This window comes from Triturus cristatus, chromosome 6, assembly GCF_964204655.1.
Source record: "Triturus cristatus chromosome 6, aTriCri1.1, whole genome shotgun sequence".
Taxonomy (NCBI): Eukaryota; Metazoa; Chordata; class Amphibia; order Caudata; family Salamandridae; genus Triturus; species Triturus cristatus.
In genome coordinates, this window is record NC_140589.1 from 1,895,157,060 (window position 1) to 1,895,177,134 (window position 20,075).

General features: G+C 47.6%; 1 protein-coding gene across 2 annotated transcripts in view; it reads left to right on the forward strand.

Moving 5' to 3' along the window:
• The first annotated feature begins 1,996 nt into the window (after positions 1-1,996).
• The window catches only part of LOC146822336 (uncharacterized), a 34,373-nt gene continuing 16,294 nt past the window's right edge, over positions 1,997-20,075 (forward strand). For both annotated transcript variants that reach the window (XM_085613420.1, XM_085613421.1), the window contains exons 1-2: positions 1,997-2,181; positions 2,351-2,572. The gene's annotated coding sequence lies outside the window, so the exon portion shown is untranslated. The remainder of the gene's footprint in view (positions 2,182-2,350; positions 2,573-20,075) is intronic.

A 20,075-nucleotide genomic window follows, 5' to 3' on the forward strand; every position in this document is an offset into this window, starting at 1 on the left:
CTGTAGGTTCGGGCATCATTCTGTCTACAGGTGGCCCCTTGGGACAAAAGGCATTCGTTAGCACAATGAGCTCTCTCTGTGAAGTGTGGGCTGCATTCCTGCAAGCCCTCTCTTCAGAGGATGTAAGAAGGAGACACGAGGACACTTCCTATGAAACACTATGCCTGTGTCTCTGTGTCTGCTTGAGGGACAGCGCCCAGAAGTAAGCCCATGCTCGATTCACACATTTAACCAACTAAACAGTGTCTCGTGCATTCAGATACTAAAGGGCAAATAAAGGAAACTGAATATTAGTATTTATTGTTTATTCATTAGTGGATGGAGCACGAGTGCGGGACTGCTGCGTTGCAGACACACCCATCCAGTGACGTCTGCTACGATCACTGATCACAGCGTCGACTGGTAGGTCCCCGCAGGAGCGTGGCGACCGGCAGTCCGAGGCACTCACCTGGAAATGCATGGGTTGGTTGGTGCGCGCTTTATCACGCTTTGGATGAGCGCGCACGGCAGGGTGGACGGCGTCCACCCTGGAAAATAAGCGGGAGGACGCCGTCCACCTGTGTGGTACCCAGACTCATGCCCTTGACGTAGATATGTAAGTATATAAGAAACCTATGGAAAGCACTGCAGGTGTCTGCCGTAGATATGCAAGTATATCAGTAGCCTATGGAAAACACTGCAGGTGTCTGACGTAGATATGTAAGTATATCAGAACCCTATTGAAAGCGCCATAGGTGTCTGCCGTAGATATGTAAGTATATCACAGCCTATGGAAAGCACTGCAGGTGTCTGACGTAGATATGTACGTACATTAGAGCCCTGTAAGTGCCACTGTACATGTCTGACGTGGATATGCCAGTTGTTGGAAGACACAGAACCCCTAACTTGTTCAGACTCTGCATTAATTGTGGGTGACCCACCCCCTGTGAACACCAGATGCAGTTTATATTTCTACAGGTTTTTAATGCGGAAGTTCCATATTTTCAGATTGTAACTGGAAGTAACTTGATTCTTCCGGTCCCTTAGAGTGCCAGGCAGTAATCCCTGTTACTAAACTCCCTGTGTGTTGTAATCCAGCAGAGTGCCAGGCAGTAATCCCTGTAACTAAACTCCCTGTGTGTTGTAATTCAGCAGAGTGTCAGGCAGTAATCCCTGTAACGGAGCTCCCTGTGTGTTGTAATCCAGCAGAGTGCCAGGCAGTAATCCGTGTGACTGAGCTCCCCGAGTGTTGTAATCCAGCAGAGTGCCAGGCAGTAATCCCTGCAACTGAGCTCCCTGTGTGTTGTAATCCAGCAGAGTGCCAGGCAGTAATCCCTGTAACGGAGCTCCCTGTGTGTTGTAATCCAGCAGAGTGCCAGGCAGTAATCCCTGTAACGGAGCTCCCTGTGTGTTGTAATCCAGCAGAGTGCCAGGCAGTAATACCTGTAACTGAGCTCCCTGTGTGTTGTAATCCAGCAGAGTGCCAGGCAGTGATCCCTGTAACTGAGCTCCCTGTGTGTTGTAATCCAGCAGGAGATCCGGGAATAAACATCTGAGATCAGATCAGACTCGTTGTCTCGGCTCTGAATTTCCAGCACAGTCCCGAGTGCTCGAGCCCTGTCTTTACAGAGTCTGTAATCACAGCGCCAATGCTTTTTTGTATTCTTTTCTCACAGCCAGGAGTATTGTACTGTACTGTTCGTGGCAGAGCTGCAGCTGTGAGAGGGTAAAATATCCGCCCTCGGAAGCTCTCTCTGGGGTTTGTTTTCATCTTTTCTTGTCCCTGTCCCCCCCACCCCCCCCCCTCCCCAGCAGCCGCCGCCGAACATTTCTCTGTTTCTCTTTTAGAAATGACCCGGGGTCACTCACTCCTGTCAATCAGAGAGTGAGGGAGTCTGGGGCGGCGTGTTAGAAGATCGGCCGTAATGTATACAATGTATCTATAATGACATCTAAACGCCCATTCCTGAATTGAGCTTTTGAATAAAAGAAGCTTTTTTGTAGGCTCCGCCCCTTATCCCTCCGTCTGCAGTCTCTCATCATCCGGTGGAGGTGATTGGAGGGGGTTCTGGGGGCTCCCTCGGCTGACCACCCCTCTGACGTCACTGGAAATGGCGGGGAGACCACACCAGCCCTGGATGCCAGACGCAGACAGGCCACTTATTTTCGCGTGGAAAGAGCGCGCCGTGTGATCTGCTGCAGGTGAGTTGTCGGCGTGGGAGGGATGGAGCTGAGGGGGAAGTTACTGAGTGAGGGAGTCTGGGGGCGTGTTAGAAGATCTGCCTTAATGTATACAATGTATCTATAATGAGATCTAAACGTTTATAGATTATTCCTGAACTGTTTAATAAAAACAAGCTTTTTGTTATAGGCTCCGCCCCATTTGCTCTCCGTTTTGCAATCTCCCATCTTCGGTTCCGGTGGAGGTGATTGCAGGGTGATCTGGGGGCGCTCCCGGCTGACCACCCCCACTGGATGAAGCGCCTCTGACGTCACTGGTAGTGGAAGGGATGGGAACACACCAGCCCTGGATGCCAGACACAGACTGGGGAGTTATTTTCGAGAAGTGAGCGCGCCGTGTGATCTGCTGCAGGTGAGTTGTCCATGTTGGAGGGGAAGGTACTGAGTGACGGGGTTTTGTTCCCTCCTTTTGTTTGCGATGTAATTGTGGCGTAAGGGCCTGAGATGCCGACTCTGGAGCTGGGAAACAGGTTCGAGTCTCGGCGTCTGTTCTACAACCTGTGATTCAGGGCAAATCACTTACCCTCCCGGCGCCTGAAAAAATGTGAATGTACCTGTGTAATGTAACTGCCGGCCCGTCAACTCAAGGTGCCTAAATGAGCTGAAAAGCACTGCAGAGACTTAAAACTGCCGACTTTTTTTTAGGGGGCTTTGGGGCGGAGTGGGGGCAAAAGTGCCTCTTGGGTACTTCTCGGCACAAGGCCCCGCCCCCTCCTCAGGCCCCGCCCCCTCCTCACACAGTGACATTTTGGCTCAGGTTGGCAGGTCTGTAACTGGCGCTCATGAAAAGCGCTCCAATACCTTCGGGCCAAGTTCCCACTAGTTAGGTCATTTTATCTTTTTCCACGGCATCGCCTCCGTTCGCGGAGGACCGGTGAAAGTGTGCCGTATTGGTGTAAATGTGACGGCTGTTCTGACGTCCCGTCCCTTCCCTCTCTCCCCTCTGCCTCCCTCCTACAGCTTCCTCTTTCTCCCCACCTCTTTCCTTTATGCCACCCTCTCTCCCCTCCCTCCCTCCATGGGCATCCGCAGAAATTTTTCCAGGGGGGGGCAAAATGTTAACGTCATCACTATCCTCCGACATGATGTGTGCCAGGTGGGGCACAAGAAACACTGGGGCGCAGAAGGAGCCATGGGGGACAGGAAGCAGGCTGCATATGATCTCATGCATCATAGGGTTGTTGTGCCACAGCCATCTCTTTCTTTTGTGGCCTTTGGTAGATATCCTTCACATCTTCTAGCGGTTGGCAAAGAAAAAGCAGAGCTCAGCTGCCGACAGGAGCGGCTCTTGGCCAAAAGTGAAAAAGCACAGGCATGCAAAGGGTTTAGAAACCTGATGCAAAATATTAATGGAAGGTCCGATCAAGCTGCTATTGTCTGATTAGCAATTTCTAATCTGTTTTCATGTCACCGCTATTGAATATACCACATTATTCATACACACATGATCAAGGCAGCGAAGGCACTATAACTGCATTATAAAAAAAACATGAAAAGTCAGTCTGCATTTGGTGTTAATATTCACAAACAAATGAGAATTAAAATATGTGACAAGTGCACAGACAGCAAACTCTGGGCTATGACACCAGCAGAAATTCCTATACAAAAGAAAAGCGTCACCTGCACTGGCCATCCCTTTACCCCTGCTGTGCACATCTTCCCACTCCCACCCCATGACGAGGCAGCTAGAAGTGGTATTTGTCATTCTGAGAGGTGTGAATGTTATAAGAATGTGTGTGCCCGGCTGGCTGAGACATCTTCCCGGGGATACACACAGATGCCCCTGAGTACTTCACACAGGTCTTTCAAAGACCATTTACTTGGTAATGAGGCGTTGTTGTGTTTTCACCCCTACTTAGAGCCAATGTATCTCCACACTGCATATGGCTTTGGCTGGATGAATTAGCCCCCCCCACCCGAATTTTTTTTCAGCCCCCTGGGAGTCTGTCAAAGTAGATTTTTGGGGTGGAGGAGGGGGAGTGATACAGCTCTCCCAACTAGACTAGGGAACGAGTGTGGCAGGGGTCAGTGGGAATGCTGGCAAGGCTCAGGTGCTAGGAACGCATGAGGCGAAGGAAAGGTAGCAGAAAGGGACACGAGTGTGGGCCAAGTGCGACCCTGACTGGGTGGTGTAGCGAGATGGCAGGCAGCAAGTGGCAGGTGCCGAAGAGTACACACAAGCACCTTGGTGGCAGGATGGCACACGAACAAGGGTGCAGATGAGAGGGAACAGGGCACCATCAAACTCCATCCGCATCTTCAGTGTGCAGGTGTCTGGGTGTGATGAAAGGGATACGGACAGCATCATTTCTAACAGAGCAAGCCGTTCGTTTACAGTGTCTACGCCTACAAGATGGTGAAGCGACCATTTGTGTAATGCTGATCAGTGCGCACAGCAGCATATAGCACTAATTCGGAAGATAAGCCTATCTGACAAATTTTTTATAAGAAATGTATGTTCAGCCTGCCATTACTTCCTGCTGAGCAGTCAGGTTCTGGGTAGATGCACTCCAACAGCTTCCTGGGGGTGCTAAAACGTTCTAAAAGTGCTGTTTGAGGAATTCTGATTATGTTTGCCAAAAGTAAAACACCTGACAATGACTAGATAGCGCTCACTATGGAGGCATACACTTTCAAACAAGAGAGAGCTGGTATGTTATGTGCTGATTTTTTTTTCTTTATTTCATAAGTATTGTTTAAGATGTATTCGCTTTGGAAAATATAAAAACTTGTAAATTATTCCTCTCGTTGCGCACTTACAGTGAGGTCTATTGATTGACGGCTTCTTTGTCAACCCAAAGCCATCACAATGGAGTCCTCTGAAATTTTACATAAGCCAAAAGACTAAAAGTGTAGGAGTCACATGTCCTCCATACTGGTAGGCAGTATAGTTTAAGAGTGCTTGGTGTGGAGAAGCCCAAACTCAGAGTCGAAAAAGAAACTGCATAGTTGGGAGTTCTCTTTAATAATAAGAATCGATTTCTAGCCAAATTAATCCTTTTTGCAACATTAATCAATTTTCTAATAATGTATTATTTGCAGTGTGTATGCAGTTCTGGGATGAAAGTTAATAGCTCACTATTCTATATTAGGACTTTAAGTTATAAATTGCAAGTAACAAAAGGAGGTTTCTTTTGAAAGCAGTAACCTGCTGATCTGTACATACGCACTCTGTAATCACTTGGTACACGTTCTTTGCAGAAGGCATTAACCCTCTGCACTAACTTCACATAAGTCAAAACCTCAACTATGCAAAATGCTGATCTCTCTCGGACAATAATTAATCACAGGAGTTATTAATTTGTGACATTTATGTGAGTCTGGTAATTGCCGGGGAAAGAAACGCTGCAGCAGGTGCTTCAAAAGCGTAATAAACGTTCAAGCACGGCGCCCCCATGAAGGTGGCACCGGTGGTCGCATCGCCCTAAAGCCGGCCCTGGCACTCCATGCTTCTTTAAGTTATATAAATTGCAAGTAACAAAAGGAGGTTTCTTTTGAAAGCAGTAACCTGCTGATCTCTTCACATCATACGCACTCTGTGATCACTTGGTACACGGGCAGACTTACTTCGGCACATGGGTCCATTTTCTTGTTATGAATTCATAAGCAATATATGGAAAAAGCATGTATTAATCTTTCAGAAAAGATACATTTATCTGGTGTAAGTTACTCCTTGAGGAAATGTGCAAAACATTTTCTTTGTTCTATACTGAAAACACAGAGAAGATCTTTCGCCTTACATCTACACTGAATTCTGACAATATTCCCAAACTGAAAACTAGATTTGCCCAAACATATGCATCACACTGGATCTCTGTGGACCAACTTTGTTTGCAAGGTGAAATTCCACCTTTCCAGATTCTGCGAATCAGGAATGGGCTTTTTCTCTCACAAATTCTCATGGAACAGAGGTCTGAAAATAGCTTTGTGATGCTCGCCTTTAAAGCATAACCAGATCTTCAGACTAATGATGCCTTTGGACCAGAGCTCATCATCAAAATTCTTGGCAGACAGCATCACCTCTAGGTTGCTAGTAGACACACCCCAGCAATCACATACACTAATTTGCAATACAGCTGCACCTGTTTCCAAGAGGCATATTTAACCCTCTGCACTATTACTTCACATAAGTCAAAACCTCAACTATGCAAAATGCTGATCTCTCTCGGACGACAATTAATCACAGGAGTTATTGTGACATTTATGTGAGCGAGCCTGGTAATTGCCGGGGAAAGAAACGCTGCAGCAGGTGGCAGCTTCAAAAGCGTAATATTCAAGCACGGTGCGTCGGTGCCCCCAGGAAGGTGGCACCGGTGGTCGCACCGCCCTAAAGCCGGCCCTGGCGCTCCATAAGAAAAACACGTGCATTTGCGTTTTAAATGTATGTCCGATCCTTCAGCAACACCCTTTCAAGGCCCATACATGACAGTAACCCGATTCACGGCCCCAAACACCCGGCCTCAATAACATACACAGCGTCCGAGTTCCCCTGGCCTTGCCCTTGCCCACTAGCTATAAATTTAATTAAAAAATAAACACTCACCTGCTTCTTGAGTGGTCCGAGATGCCGCCCGGAACGAATGCTAGTGTTCTTCTTAGCCAAAACGAAAGCGGAGACAGGGGGGCGTTGGGCGGCAAAATGCTCCTGGGCTGGCCGCAAACGCGAGGGAGGGAAGACGCACTGCCGTCGGAACGTGCGCGAGGCGAGCGTGCGCGCCTATAAAATAATAGGCCAATCACCCTTCAGCTTCCACCCCAACGCTGAAATGGTGATTGGCCCGATTTTTTTTTTTTTGGTCCTGCGCTGTCATTGTAGCCGTACGTAGTAGCGCATGGCATGGGCGCTTCATACGATCCAGTTTGCGGACCCCCTGGGAATGTGTCACGGACCCCTGGGGGTCCACGGCCTGGCGCCTGGCGCTCTAGGGGGGGGCAAGTGCCCCTCCTTGCCCCCCCCTGCGGACGCCCATGCCTCCCTCCCTAAACCGGAAACAATCCTGGGACCGTTTTCGGGGTATCAACCTTCATCAGCCAGGCTAGCTTGAATCCAGTGGCAAAGTGAGCAAGGGACTCACATCTGGGCATTCCCTGCCAACTTGGGGCGAACAAAGGAAACACAAGGAGATGATGGACGGAGCGCTGAAACTTTTCAGACACTCACCCCCAGTCACAGATCTGGGTTGAATCCATCATCATTCTTTAGCTCACTTCGCCACCCCAGTTCAGACCCAGCCATAAGCAAATCAGTCTTGACCCTGTGCCTCATGGGAACAGTCCAGCCCGAACTGCCAAGCCATGTCTGCCCTGGACCGGAAACAAGCTTCCCAGGACCGGTTTCTGGCATTTCAGCCGTCTTCAGCCAGGCTTGCTTGAATCCAGTGGCAAAGTGAGCAAGGGACCCACGTCTGGGCATACCCTGCCAACGTACCCAGTAACCGGTCCCAGGATGCTTGTTTCCCATTTAGGTAAGACCTGGCTTGGCAGTTCGGGCTGGACTGTTCCCATGAGGCACAGGGTCAGACTGATTTGCATATAGCTGGGTCTGAACTGAGGTGGCAAAGTGAGCTAAAGAATGATGATGGATTCAACCCAGATCTGTGACTGGGGGTGAGTGTCTGAAAAGTTTCAGCGCTCCGTCCATCATCTCCTTGTGTTTGCGAAGTAGTTTTACCTGCCAAGTCACAATGACCATGAACTGCACACATAGGCCCTGTCATGGCAGGCCTGAGACATGGCTAGGGGGCTACTTATGTGGGCCACACAATCAGTGCTGCGGGCCCACTAGTAACATTTAAGTTACAGGCCCTGGGCACCTTTAGTGCACGTTATTAGGGACTTGTAAGCGAATCAAATATGCCAATTGGGTACGATCCAATGGTATAGTGATTTAGGGGAGAGAGTACCAGCACTTTAGCACTGATTAGCAGGTCTCAAGTGCGCAGAGTCCTAGAGATAGCAAAAATGGGTACAGAAAAATTTAAGAGAGGCAGGCAAAATGTTGAGGGAGGACCACCCTAAGCCTGTCAGGTCGAACGCAGGGGTATTGTGGGTGGGGGTCCATGCACGTGCTCTCCTGCAGTGAGCGAATGTGGGGTAAAGTGTAATTTTTTTCCTCTGGAAGGGATCCAGGCATTGAGGTGGAGGGAGGGGTATGGGGGTGTCCAGAAGTGTGGATTTTTCTTTTTTGGTCGCAGCCTACCACACAGCTGCTCAATACATCTCGGGGAGTGTCAGAAAGTTGCCCTGGGAATGCATCTGCCCCTGCTCGCTCGCCACATTTGCTGTGCAACATGAACAGCAGAGCAGGGGGCACTTTCACACTTCTGTGAAAGTGCAATTGTTCTGCAAAGCCAACAAAATCTGTGCAAACGTCTACTTTTCATCTTGAGCCAAACCAAAGTAAATAGGTCATTCTCCCATCTCCGTGAAAAGCGTGGTTTCCCCAGCTGGAAGTATATTGCAGGGTTTAGAGGCAAAATGTGAAAGAGAATTTAGGGTTTCACTCACAGCAATAAACACATGCTAACCTTCCCACTCTCCGCTGACATTCATGGAGATAATTTCAAGCCCCTTGGTCTGGTCAGCAGGTGTGTTTCAAATCTGTTATTTGTCCCTTTCTTCAATGTACAAGTATTTGTTATTGTTGTGCCAGCAGTCTGTTACCTGCACGTAAGACCCATCGAAATAACATTGAACTTGTATGTATTATTTTGTCTACTGTTTATTTAGGGAACACAGTGTCAAGGAAGCTGATTAACTGAATAGGATTCGTGATTCAATTTACACTTTTTCTTTGAGAGAAATACCTTATTTCCGTGTGCTTGTGCGGGCAGCATAGCCCGTGGCCCACGCCACAAGCTGCATATTAAGCATAGTGGCTCTTTGCAGAAACACACAACCCTGTCTTTGACAAGTTATTTTTACAGTGTTGTTAACATGAATAACATATCCTACATGGTATTTCTCAGTCCTCTGACCTAAACAAGCATTGTCCAAGCCAATAGGTCTTGCCTATGAAAGCTATTGGATTTGGCAATGTTTTGAAGCCATGCTCTACAGCATTGTGGGTAAAACTAATTTGAGAAAGCACTATGCTGCCGCCAGAGCTAATGCACTTTTTGGGTCGAGTCTAGGCAGCACGCATGCCCTGTTTGGAAGACCTGCTGTAATCGCTATATGAAGGTTAATCCCGCCTGCAACTTGCCATTGGTTCACTCCTACGTCCCTCTCCTTTGCTGTATCCTCATTGGTTGGTGCTCCAGATAAATCAGTTCCGTTTCTCGCTGAGGAGCACTGACCAAGTACAGTTTCCTTACGCTATGGATGTGTATATGTTCCTTTTGGAACTACTTGTTTTATTTACTACTTGTGTTGTGTTATACTGTGTTTGCATCTAGTACACTGCGGCGCTTATTTCATCATCGCGGTGCCTGCTTCATGAGCATGGGCGTCCGCAGGGGGGGGCAAGGAGGGGGCTTGCCCCCCTATCCTGGATCGCCGGTCTGTCCGATGCAGGCCGTTCAGGTGGTGATGTGGATGGTGCGGCTCGATTCAATTCAGATGCCTGGTTTCTTTTACTCAGGCACTCCATAACTTGCCCCTCCCAGCCTCCCCAAGTCAGCCCCCACTGTCAACTATGAGGCAGCAGGCTCACACAAAATGATACAAGTAGTTACTTTAAGGCGCGAGGGGACGCGCCTTACGGTAACTACTTGTGTCATCATTGACAGCCCCCACAGTTGTGTTTGTCTGCAGGGCCGTCAATATTAAGAGCGCGAGAAAGCACTTGTAATGACGGCCCTGCTTGATGAGCGGGACAACTGCTGATGATCGGCAAGAGAGACGGTCCGGGCCTGTCTGCTCCCACAGCTTGAAGTAAGCATAACCTCTCCTGCTTTCTGTCTAGCTCCTTACTTGCTGAAAACCGTGACTCCAAGAACTGGCTTCCCTTTCTTTCCGCTCCTTTACGTCTTTTGTTCACCTTTGATATGGATCTAAAAAGGAAGTAATACTTTTGCTGGAAACTTCTTTTTCTGACATTTTTCTATTCCAAGCGCAGCCTCGGGATGGAGAGAAAAACAAATGTTAATAATACGAAAAATAAATAACTAAATAAAGCAAGACAGAGTGGTCACAAAGTGGCCATCTTGGTTTTATTCACACCCAAACACATTAGCACCACTTTACAGACTTTGCCAGTGAAGCGCTACCATCATTTTTTCTCGTCTTTGAATAGCATTGTTTTCCTCAGGTGAGGAAGTTCACCGTTCCTGGAGGTAATGCGATATCTGGTTGATGCGTGGTGCAGAAAACGTTTAATGTGATCCTTATCAACTGTTTTCCTTTTATTAGTTTATAAAATGTGCGCTGCAGCTTTATGTTCATGAATGTGCTCTTTTAAAACCAGATTCCTTATGTTTTGTAAGGATTTAAGCAATGGACATTGAAACGGGTCCCTTCTGGGCCCTGTAGTCCTGTCGTTTGCTTTTCAAGTAAAAACCCTTGTTGATTTCTGAGTAGTGAGTGCACAAGGGCCATCACTGAAGCTTTATTGACGTTCTTGCTTTTGGAGTTTGTTAACACCTTTTAGATACAAAATGTTGCTTAAATTAGCAGTCGGATTACGGCACGTTTTGCTCATTTTTTGGTAGCCTCAAAGTGTCGGTATGATAAATCGATTATTTATTGGAGAAGATGTTGATTTTTTGTTAAAGTACGTCTCGGGCTGTGTGAAATATTGGTACATAGAGGAATGCTATGTACGGTGCTTTATTAGGGGTAAGGGTTTCAGTTGGTTATGTGAAACTTGAGAGGAGGCGCATTGTGTGTTTGTGATTCAACTCTGCCTAGAAGTTGCTTTAGTACCTGTGGTGAGTGTGAAGTGAGCTAGCCCCCATTTCATGAGCAGAAATAGGATTGTCGTTTTGCATTGGGGGGAGTGGGGGCAGTATAGAATGACTTAATTGACAGCTCGTTGTGGTGGCATATTTGTGGGGTTTCGCTCTTTCTGTGTGTGCTTTGGGGGTTATTTCTGAGAAGGCCCTCTTCGGGGAGTTGTGGCTAAAGCCACTTGTCTGGGCCATGTCTCTGGGAGTAATGTGCTGGTATTAAGTACCTCTTGCCGTGGCATTGTTATTTTACCTTTTTGGCGGGGTCGATATTAATGTTTGGAAGAAATAAGTATTGGTGTGAGGCTCACCCTTTATGTGGGTCTTTGTTTGGGTGAACTGCAGAGCTTTGGTGACATTGGGGTGGTTGGGCACGGTCTGCGAATATACATTTTTCGGGGCAGTATCAGTCATATGTATAGGGTGACCAGATGACTCTCACCAGGGCACAACATTTCCAGTTTTGATTTGCCGAACCAGTGCTTTTTGGGAGCTGTAGTCTAGGTAAATTTTATTTCAATCAATTGGTCTAACACACTAGCTAATAATGTAAAAGCAAAACCCAGGTCTTGAAAAGTAATTCTCCCCGTAACTTATATCCATCTTGTCGCCTTAATTATGTAGCACCAATGGGCAGTGTCTCAGAAAGGAAGAACTCTTCCTTGGTGTATTTGAGAGATGCAGTTCTATTGAAGAAGTGTCTGTAAAGCTCTATATTTCTGTTGGGATCTGTGTGAGGTGTCACTATTTTGAACAAAATTTAACCTCAAGCTGCATAGGAGCATTGTCGGTGTGAAGTGCAGCTCTTTAGGCAGGAATGGGTGTGGCGACTATGCATGTGTGTGTATGCAATGGTGTCAAAATGCGGTGTGCCTATTTGAAGCCACTTTTCTTGGGCGAGCAACTGGAGAAGTATCTCTTTGGGATCAAACTAATTGGCTCGTCATTGAAGGATGAAAAGGAGCTATGAAATCAGCACAGGCAAACTTTAAAGTTGAGTTAAGTTCATGTTATTATTAAGACAAGAAAAAACAAAAATAATTCCCCACCCCTTTAGTTTTTAAACTAATAGAATGGTCAATGAAAAACGAATACATCACGCCATTACCATCTACTATGCCATGGGTACTCACAAACTTTCTGTCGGGGGCCAAAATTACATTGTGGTTTGTGGCCGAGGGCCGCACCGGTAGGAGTGGGGGTCAGTGGGGGCGGAGTCAGTGGGAGGGGTGGGGCTGAAGTAAAAAAAAATCAAACCCGTTTGAAAACAGCCAATGCGACAATGTTGTATTTTAGAGGAGATGTAACTACAAAGAGCACATTTTGATAATACATTTGTATCAGCAAACAATAGCAATCTTAATAGGTATTGCTCTGGGGGACCATGGCTACATTACCTGAAAGGTCCGCGGGCCGCCAAGGAAGGCCTGCCGGGCCGCTGGCAGCCCGCGGGCTGTACTATGAGTACCACAGTACTACACTGAACTCCACATCCATCTGCCTTGACAATATGTATATGTGGAGTTCAGTATATGTATATTGTCAAGGTACTTACCAATATATATTTAACCCCACAATATTCTGGGAGTGTATATTTAGGGTGCAATATTTTTGCACAAAAATATTTCTTTTTAATATTCTGGTACTATATGAGCTTAATTTGCAAAGGAATAAGTGCCGGGGCCCAAAGGTTATTTAAGAAGCCCACTGCCCGCACTATCAGAGGTCGGGGTGCATAATATCAAGGCTGCAAAATTCCACCTCAAGCCTCTTTAATCTACCCCAGACAGTCCCTGCTGCTTTATCTCACTCTTGTAGGTTTTATTTCCAATGCTGCTTCCTCTCTCTGCTACTATTTTCCGTCTTTTTCTTCCACCCCATTCTCTCCTTTTGTGAGTTTCTCTCTTGTTTGCATCAAAATTTGTTAAGGGAAAAGAAGTGCGGATGTCCCTCCTAATTGCGAGGCGTTGCTTTTCTGAACATGTTACTTACCAAATCTATTTCAAATGCCTCCGAAAATGACACACAGGAAGTGCCTGGGGGCTGCGGGTTAATCGCAATACACACAACAAAATAAACAAACAATAGACCCTCTCTCTGGCGCCAGCACTGGTGCAGTCACTGGGTGCTGTGAAGGGTTGATGTTATTTTCAGAATTCAAAAGAGCCAAAGTGTAATTCCATGATGCTGTGAGTGGCGCGTTATCACCTTTCACAGCCCATTTGCTGGCAGGTGGCAGGCACCACAGGATGGCCCCCCTCTGTCCTGCCACCTTCTGCACACACCACAGGAGGCGGGGGATCAGGGGCAGCTTCTGGAAGAGTCCAAATGGAAAGGGGGCGAGGGTCAAAAGAGGGATTTAATTAACAGCTCAGCCTGGATCGGAGTTCGCGCTGCTGCAACCGGCGGTGTTTGCTGACACTAAAACACTACCGGTACGATGTCTGCAAGGTCCGCGGGCTGCCAAGGAAGGCTTGCCGGGCCGCTGGCGGCCCGCGAGCCGTACTATGAGTACCCGTGTACTATGCAATAACCTAGCCTGTAATTGACTCTCGGCTATCTCTCTCATCACTTTACTTAGTTCTTTGGGTTCTAGGCCCTGGCCAGTTTGCATTGGCGTATTGGTCTCCTCTTCGTCCTACCAGACACCTTCTCCACACTGATCTTTTAGTCCTTTCTTAAACTTAGCGGTATCAGGCCAGCACTGCCATATCTCAGCGATTCCAGGTCATATGATGCCTGCCCTGGTCCCTCTAGACAAATTAATAGGTAGAATGTTCACTTGCCTGGTTACCCCACCCCCATTTTCTGAAAACTAGAAGCAACTGTATTCGTCTGTCTCCACCTTTGGTCATCTCTCATAGTTCCCCAGTGTTAGACCTGTCAGCCCTTTGGGTGGTCCCTCCTCATCATTATTTATTTTGTCCCACTTTTGCCTCAAACCCTGTTGGTAATTTTTCCTTTTTGGGAACCACCAGACTTTTTAGTGTTGATGCAGATTCAGGGAGCCATTTTATCTACCCCTGAAACTTCTGTCTGAGGGCCTGGAGCACAAAATGGTGGCCACCTGTGACATCACCAGCATCCACTGGAAACTACTAGCACCTTCCAGAACATTCCAGAACCCTGTGACCGTTGGAGGCGGTTTAGAATGTTGGGAAGCTAAGACAGAGAGTTGGCAGTTGGAGCTGGCAGTTGGCACCTGACTGGTGAAGAGTGAGTAGCACAACTGTGAAGGAGGAAGGAGTGAAGCAGCAGGGGTGGAAACTTGTGCCTGGAGTGGGGTCCATAAACCCACCCTTGATACTAGTCCCTACTGACGGATCCCAGCCTGGAGCCCTGTGTGGGAAGAAGCCAGAAAAAACCTTCCTAAGGACCTGGACAGCAGGAACAGGCCTTAGAACCAAGGAACAGCAAGATTCTGACCTGAAAACTGGTTTCCCTGGAGTCCGGCGTCGAGTAGCCTGAGACCTGGAGCCCGAGGTGGAGAAGCGGCGCTGACTGACGAAGCAGACGTCGTACCCGGAGCCGCCTGAGGTCGTGAGAGGGCGCCGACGGAGGTCGTGAGGAATACCAGAGGTCGAGGAGGAAGTCACCCGAGGTCGAGTGAGCGGCGTCATCGGAGGAGTGAAGTCCGCCCTCCGGAGTCGTCGGAGACCGAGGTGAAGCGTGCCGGAGGTCGGGAGTGGAGATCGCACTCCGGAGTCGCCGGAACCTGAGGAGCACCGGAGGTCGGGAGTGGAGGTCGCACTCCGGAGTCGCCGGAAACCTGAGGAAAGGAGCACCGGAGGTCGGGAGTGAGGATCGCACTCCGGAGTCGCCGGAAGTCGACATCGAGGCAAGGCCGGCCGACGTCATCGAAGCCGAGAGCGCCATCGGACCGGAGCCGCCCGAAGTCGACATCGAGTAAAGACTGCCCGACGTCATCGAATCGGAGGTCGAGATCGAGCCGAGGCCGCCGACATCGAACCGGAACCGCCCACCGGCGCCGTCAAGCACTGACATTGCGCCGAGGCCGCCGACATCGAACCGGAACCGCCTCACGGCGTCGACCCGACTCCAGCGGCGTCGGAGCATCAGAAAAAGGGCAGTAAGTGGAGTAGAGGGCGCCTAAGGCCCTGTGGAATCCTAAGAGACTACTCTAGGGGTTAGAGAGGTGCTGGAACCAGCTGGACTGTGCCAGGGGTGAGCTGAGACTACTTTAGAGGGGTTGTGTGGAGTGAGAGAGCCAGGTCTCTGGTATTCCCCCCCTTGATCTACCTCAGTTTAGGCCTCAGCCTTGTCCAAGTTAGGGAGTAGTCACCCTCAAGCTTTCCACATTCCCCACAAGCTGTGCCTGGGCCAAATTAGCCCATAGTAATCTCAAATGTGATCTGATTACACAAGTGTTACTGTATACTTTTAATTATTTATTGGGGGCACTGTATTTATTGTGTTTAACCTATTTATTGCTTCACTATATTTATTGGTCCACAGGACTTGTTGGTGCACAATATTTATTGGTTACAGTATTTATTGCCTCAGAATATTTAATTGCCTGTATTACCTGCACTTATATTTATGTCTTGTATATTTATGATCACCCCTATTTATTGAATCAGTAAGCCAGTATTTATTTGACCTGCACTATTTAATAAGCCTTGTATATTGTGATTGTCTTATTTATTTTTCCAATCAGCAACTAAGAGAAAAAGATAAAGAAAGATATTTTCATACTTTTTACGGTGTAGAGTCGTTTTTGGAACGGATGCACGCATGGTTATTGTATGGGTATATTGTATGCTTAGCACGGTGCCTGTTTCCTGACCACTCGAGCCAAGCTACCACAGTGTGTTTGGGGAAGCCCACCACCACCCTGCGGAGTGGGAGTGGGCATTTCCAACACCCAGCAAGTCTTACTTGATATGTTTTATTGCTTCCGGACCTGCCTCTTTAGCAGATGACTTTGCTCCTAAATGTATCTGTTAGCCTTGGACATCTGTGTCCTAGCTTTAGCAACACCACAAGGAACTGGGGCTACCTCATAACCCCCCTCGCACTCCCCATCAGCAGTTCTTTTTTTTACTCTCACGCATCACCTTTTTATTAAGTGACCTCAAAACAGTTTCTTCTCTAGAATGGGCAAGGCCCCTGAATAATGTAAGATATGGCCTCAAGCTCATCCTCCATTTACTTGCCCCCCCTACTCCTAGCTGAATGTAACTCCCAAGTCTGTCAGAACTCCATCTCACCAAACCCATGAACTCCATTCTGTCTATTCTTACTGTTTGCCTTTTGTTCTCTGCCTCTGTTCTAAAGAGGTGTGCATTGGAGGACATGTAGCCCTGCCACTTCTGTGTTCAATGACTTGCAGAGTACACCTACAATCTACCCATTTATCAGTCCCCTGCTTTCCTTGTTTCAGTTTTCCTGCACCTGGCCTTTCCTTCTGCACTGAGATCTCCCTCTCTTGCTTTTCCACAGACTCTAGAAAGGACACTCCTCTGAGTTTTCTGTCCAGGTAGATAGATGGAACCAGTCATGGCTTTGGTACTTAATATGGTGCTTCATTAACATTGTTCTAGACAATGTGGCTTAGCGAGGCTGACCCTACTAGTTCTTGTATATGATACAATCGTCCACTGTACCATCAATGAAAGGTTTGTTGATGTGGATCTCTCTAGAACAGGGGTCTTCAAACTGTGGGGCGCGACCCCCAGGGGGGCCGTGGAGTGATGCAAAGGGGGTCGCGCCTTCCCAGTCACACTTCTGCCCAGGCCCAAGGGCTTCAGCCCCCCCCCACACTTCCCCCGTCCTGTGTCTCAGCCCGGGCTGCTGCAGTGAAATTTGAGCTGCTGGGGGCTCAGCTGGGCAGTGTCTGGATTCCTATCTCCGGCACCCCCGTGTTTTTTCACAGGTCTTTAAAGACCATTTGCATTTTAACATGCCTTTGCAAACTGGTTACAGAGGCTTAGGTTTTTTTGCTGGTTCCAGTACCCCCTGGGTCCCCACTGTGCCAATTCCTTACATTTGGATTTTACATTCACTGCCGTAGTGTGAGAATGCATTTCATGGAAAGGAATACAAAGTTGGCTTCCTGGGGGCGCCCTGTGTGAAAGTTTATTGTGCTTTTGAAGCACCTGCTGCAGCGTTTCTTTCCCCCGCAATTACCAGGCCTCACATAAATGTCAAGATAACTCGTGTGATTAATTATCTTCCTGGAGAGAGATCAGCATTTTGTATAGTTGAGAGTGCGTATGATGTGAAGAGATCAGCAGGTTACTGCTTTCAAAAGAGACATCCTTTTGTTACTTGCAATTTATAACTTAAAGTCCTAATATAGAATAGTGAGCTATTAACTTTCATCCTAGAACAGCATGCACACTACAAAGAATACATTATTAGACCATTGATTAATGTTGCAAAAAGGGTTAATTTGGCTAGAAATCAATTCTTATTATTAAAGGAAACTCCCAACTATGCTGTTTCTTTTTGGACTCTGAGTTTGTGCTTCTCCACACCAAGCACTCTTGAACTATACTGCCTACCAGTATGGATGACATGTGACTCCTATACTTTTAGTCCTTTGGCTTATGTAACATTTCCTATACACTGATTTACACACTTATGATTGATTGTCTCTGTGTAATGTGTGTGTGATGCAAAGTGTTCGGACACCCTACACTGGTATGAGTGGCGCTATATAACTAATTCAATGCATCTGAGAGTGTGGGGTTATGGAGACTTGGTCACTGTTAAAGGGTGCTAGTGAAAGAATCCGTGGTGGGGGTGGTCATTGGGGGGGCACCAACAAACATTGTCGCACAGGGCACCACCAGCACTAAAGCCGGCCCTGGGAAGTATGCACAGATAAGCGCTGAAAATACCGCTTTAGGTTACTGCATTTTTTTTTTACCGACTGGGCCATCAAAATAATCTGCTGGTAACCCTAACCATAGGACTGGAAGTTTGTTGCAGGATCAGCACATTATTTATTTCCTTCACCCTCGAACCCCGATTAATGCCGCAATAGTTTAACTTAGATCTTAAAGTCTACGCCCCGTCAATAACATGCTGAGTTACTTAATGGGTCTGGGAATGCACCCTGCATTCAGACAACTCATTCCTCATTCTCGCCCTTTATTGTCACGCTCACCTTGCACTCACAGTGATCACAATGCACTCGCACTGATCACCATGCACGTGCACCATTCACCCGCTCACCTTGCACTCACAGTGATCACTCTGCACTCACACTGATCACCATGCACTTGCACCATTCACCCGCTCACCTTGCACTCACAGTGATCACAATGCACTCACACTGATCACAATGCACTCACACTGATCACCATGCACTTGCACCATTCACCCGCTCACCTTGCACTCACAGTGATCACTCTGCACTCAAAATGCACTTGTCCTGCTCACACTATACCTCAACCTGCAGTCACACAAGCACACTACTCATCCTGCACTCATGTGACACTTCACTCAGCTGTCCCCCCTCACTACTCAATATGCAACTCACTCAAACAAGCCCATCAGTAATCATACATTCATTCATCCCATTCTGAACTTGCATCCGCACCCAAAAGGAGAGAGGACAGCAAGGGAGTGAGAGAATTTGATTGAAGAGGTCAGGGATGAGGAGAAATGTGAATTGCCGAAGAGAAGTGTGGACACGCAAGAAGTGAGTGTGATCCAAAGGTGAGGGCTTCTGTTAGAACAAAAGGGGAGATGTGAAAGAGGAATGGGGGGACTGGAGAGGTGTAAGTTACAAATAGACAAAAATTTGAATGAAGAGACGAGGTGAATGAGAAGTGCTGAGGGGCACGGGAGGTGACGGGGCCAGAGAGGCCATGAGATAAATGTGAGAGACTGTTAGAGATGAGGGCAGTGAAAGGACAGAATGGCAAGAGGTGATTAAAGGTGAAGTGAGAGGTTGAATGGGGAGAGTTCAGAAGTTGTAAAAAGGGGTGAAAGAAAATGACCTGCAAAGTGAGAGAGGGATCCGGGGTTAGGAGAGGAGAGAGGGATGGAAGGGAGGGGGTGAGAGGAAAGCTGCATGGGTAAAAGGCTTAACTCTACACAAAACCGCCAGGGTTTTAAGGGACCCCTGCTTCTTCCGGTCAGGGCCAGGTGAGCTTCTAATGTGGCAGCACGTATTGCTGCAGAGTGGAAGGCCCTTCACAAAGGTTGACTTGAAATCTTTCTGATGATAATTGCTGTATTTTGGTTATAAATGGGTACTGATTGGGTGAAATCTTTCCTCAGCGTTACTGTGTGTAACAAATATCAAAATAATGAAGCAATGCTATCCCAAAATACGCGGCATCACATAACCTCATTTACATTTTCATCCCACGCAATTTAGTCAACAGGTTTAGACATTTTTGTCAAGAGGGGGTCCTTGCGCCTCAAAATGTTGACAGGGGGGTCTCGGCATCCAAAAGTTTGAAGACCTCTGCTCTAGAACCACATCAATCTGATTTAGGGATTTTTTTTCTGGCCATTTTTAGTTTTTTCCTCTGTTCCATCGTAGTTGCCAGGTCATCTGCTGTGGCGCCTCACAAGAATTTTCTCTCTCCCCCCACCCCCCATGGGTTTCTTTGTTTATTAAAGCTCTGTGTATTATTCGATTTGTTTAATTTATTTATTTAATACTTGTGCTCAATCATGTCGGAGGATGGTGATGAAGTAAACATTTTAAACCCCCTCCCCCCCCCCCCCCCCCCCGGAAAAATGTCTGCGGACGCCCATGTTCATGGGATACCGCACTACAACTTTTACTTTACTCTGCTGCGGGTCCGCACGCCCTCTTTCATAAGCAGTAATGTATAACTTGTATTTTACTCCGCTGACAGTCTGGACTGCACACATTCTTCATTAGCAATGTAGGAAAGTAGGATCTGCTTTCCTGATTACCCCCACTTTTTGCTGGTGTTTTTGTTTTTCCGACCAGTCTAACTGGGGTCCTGGTAATCA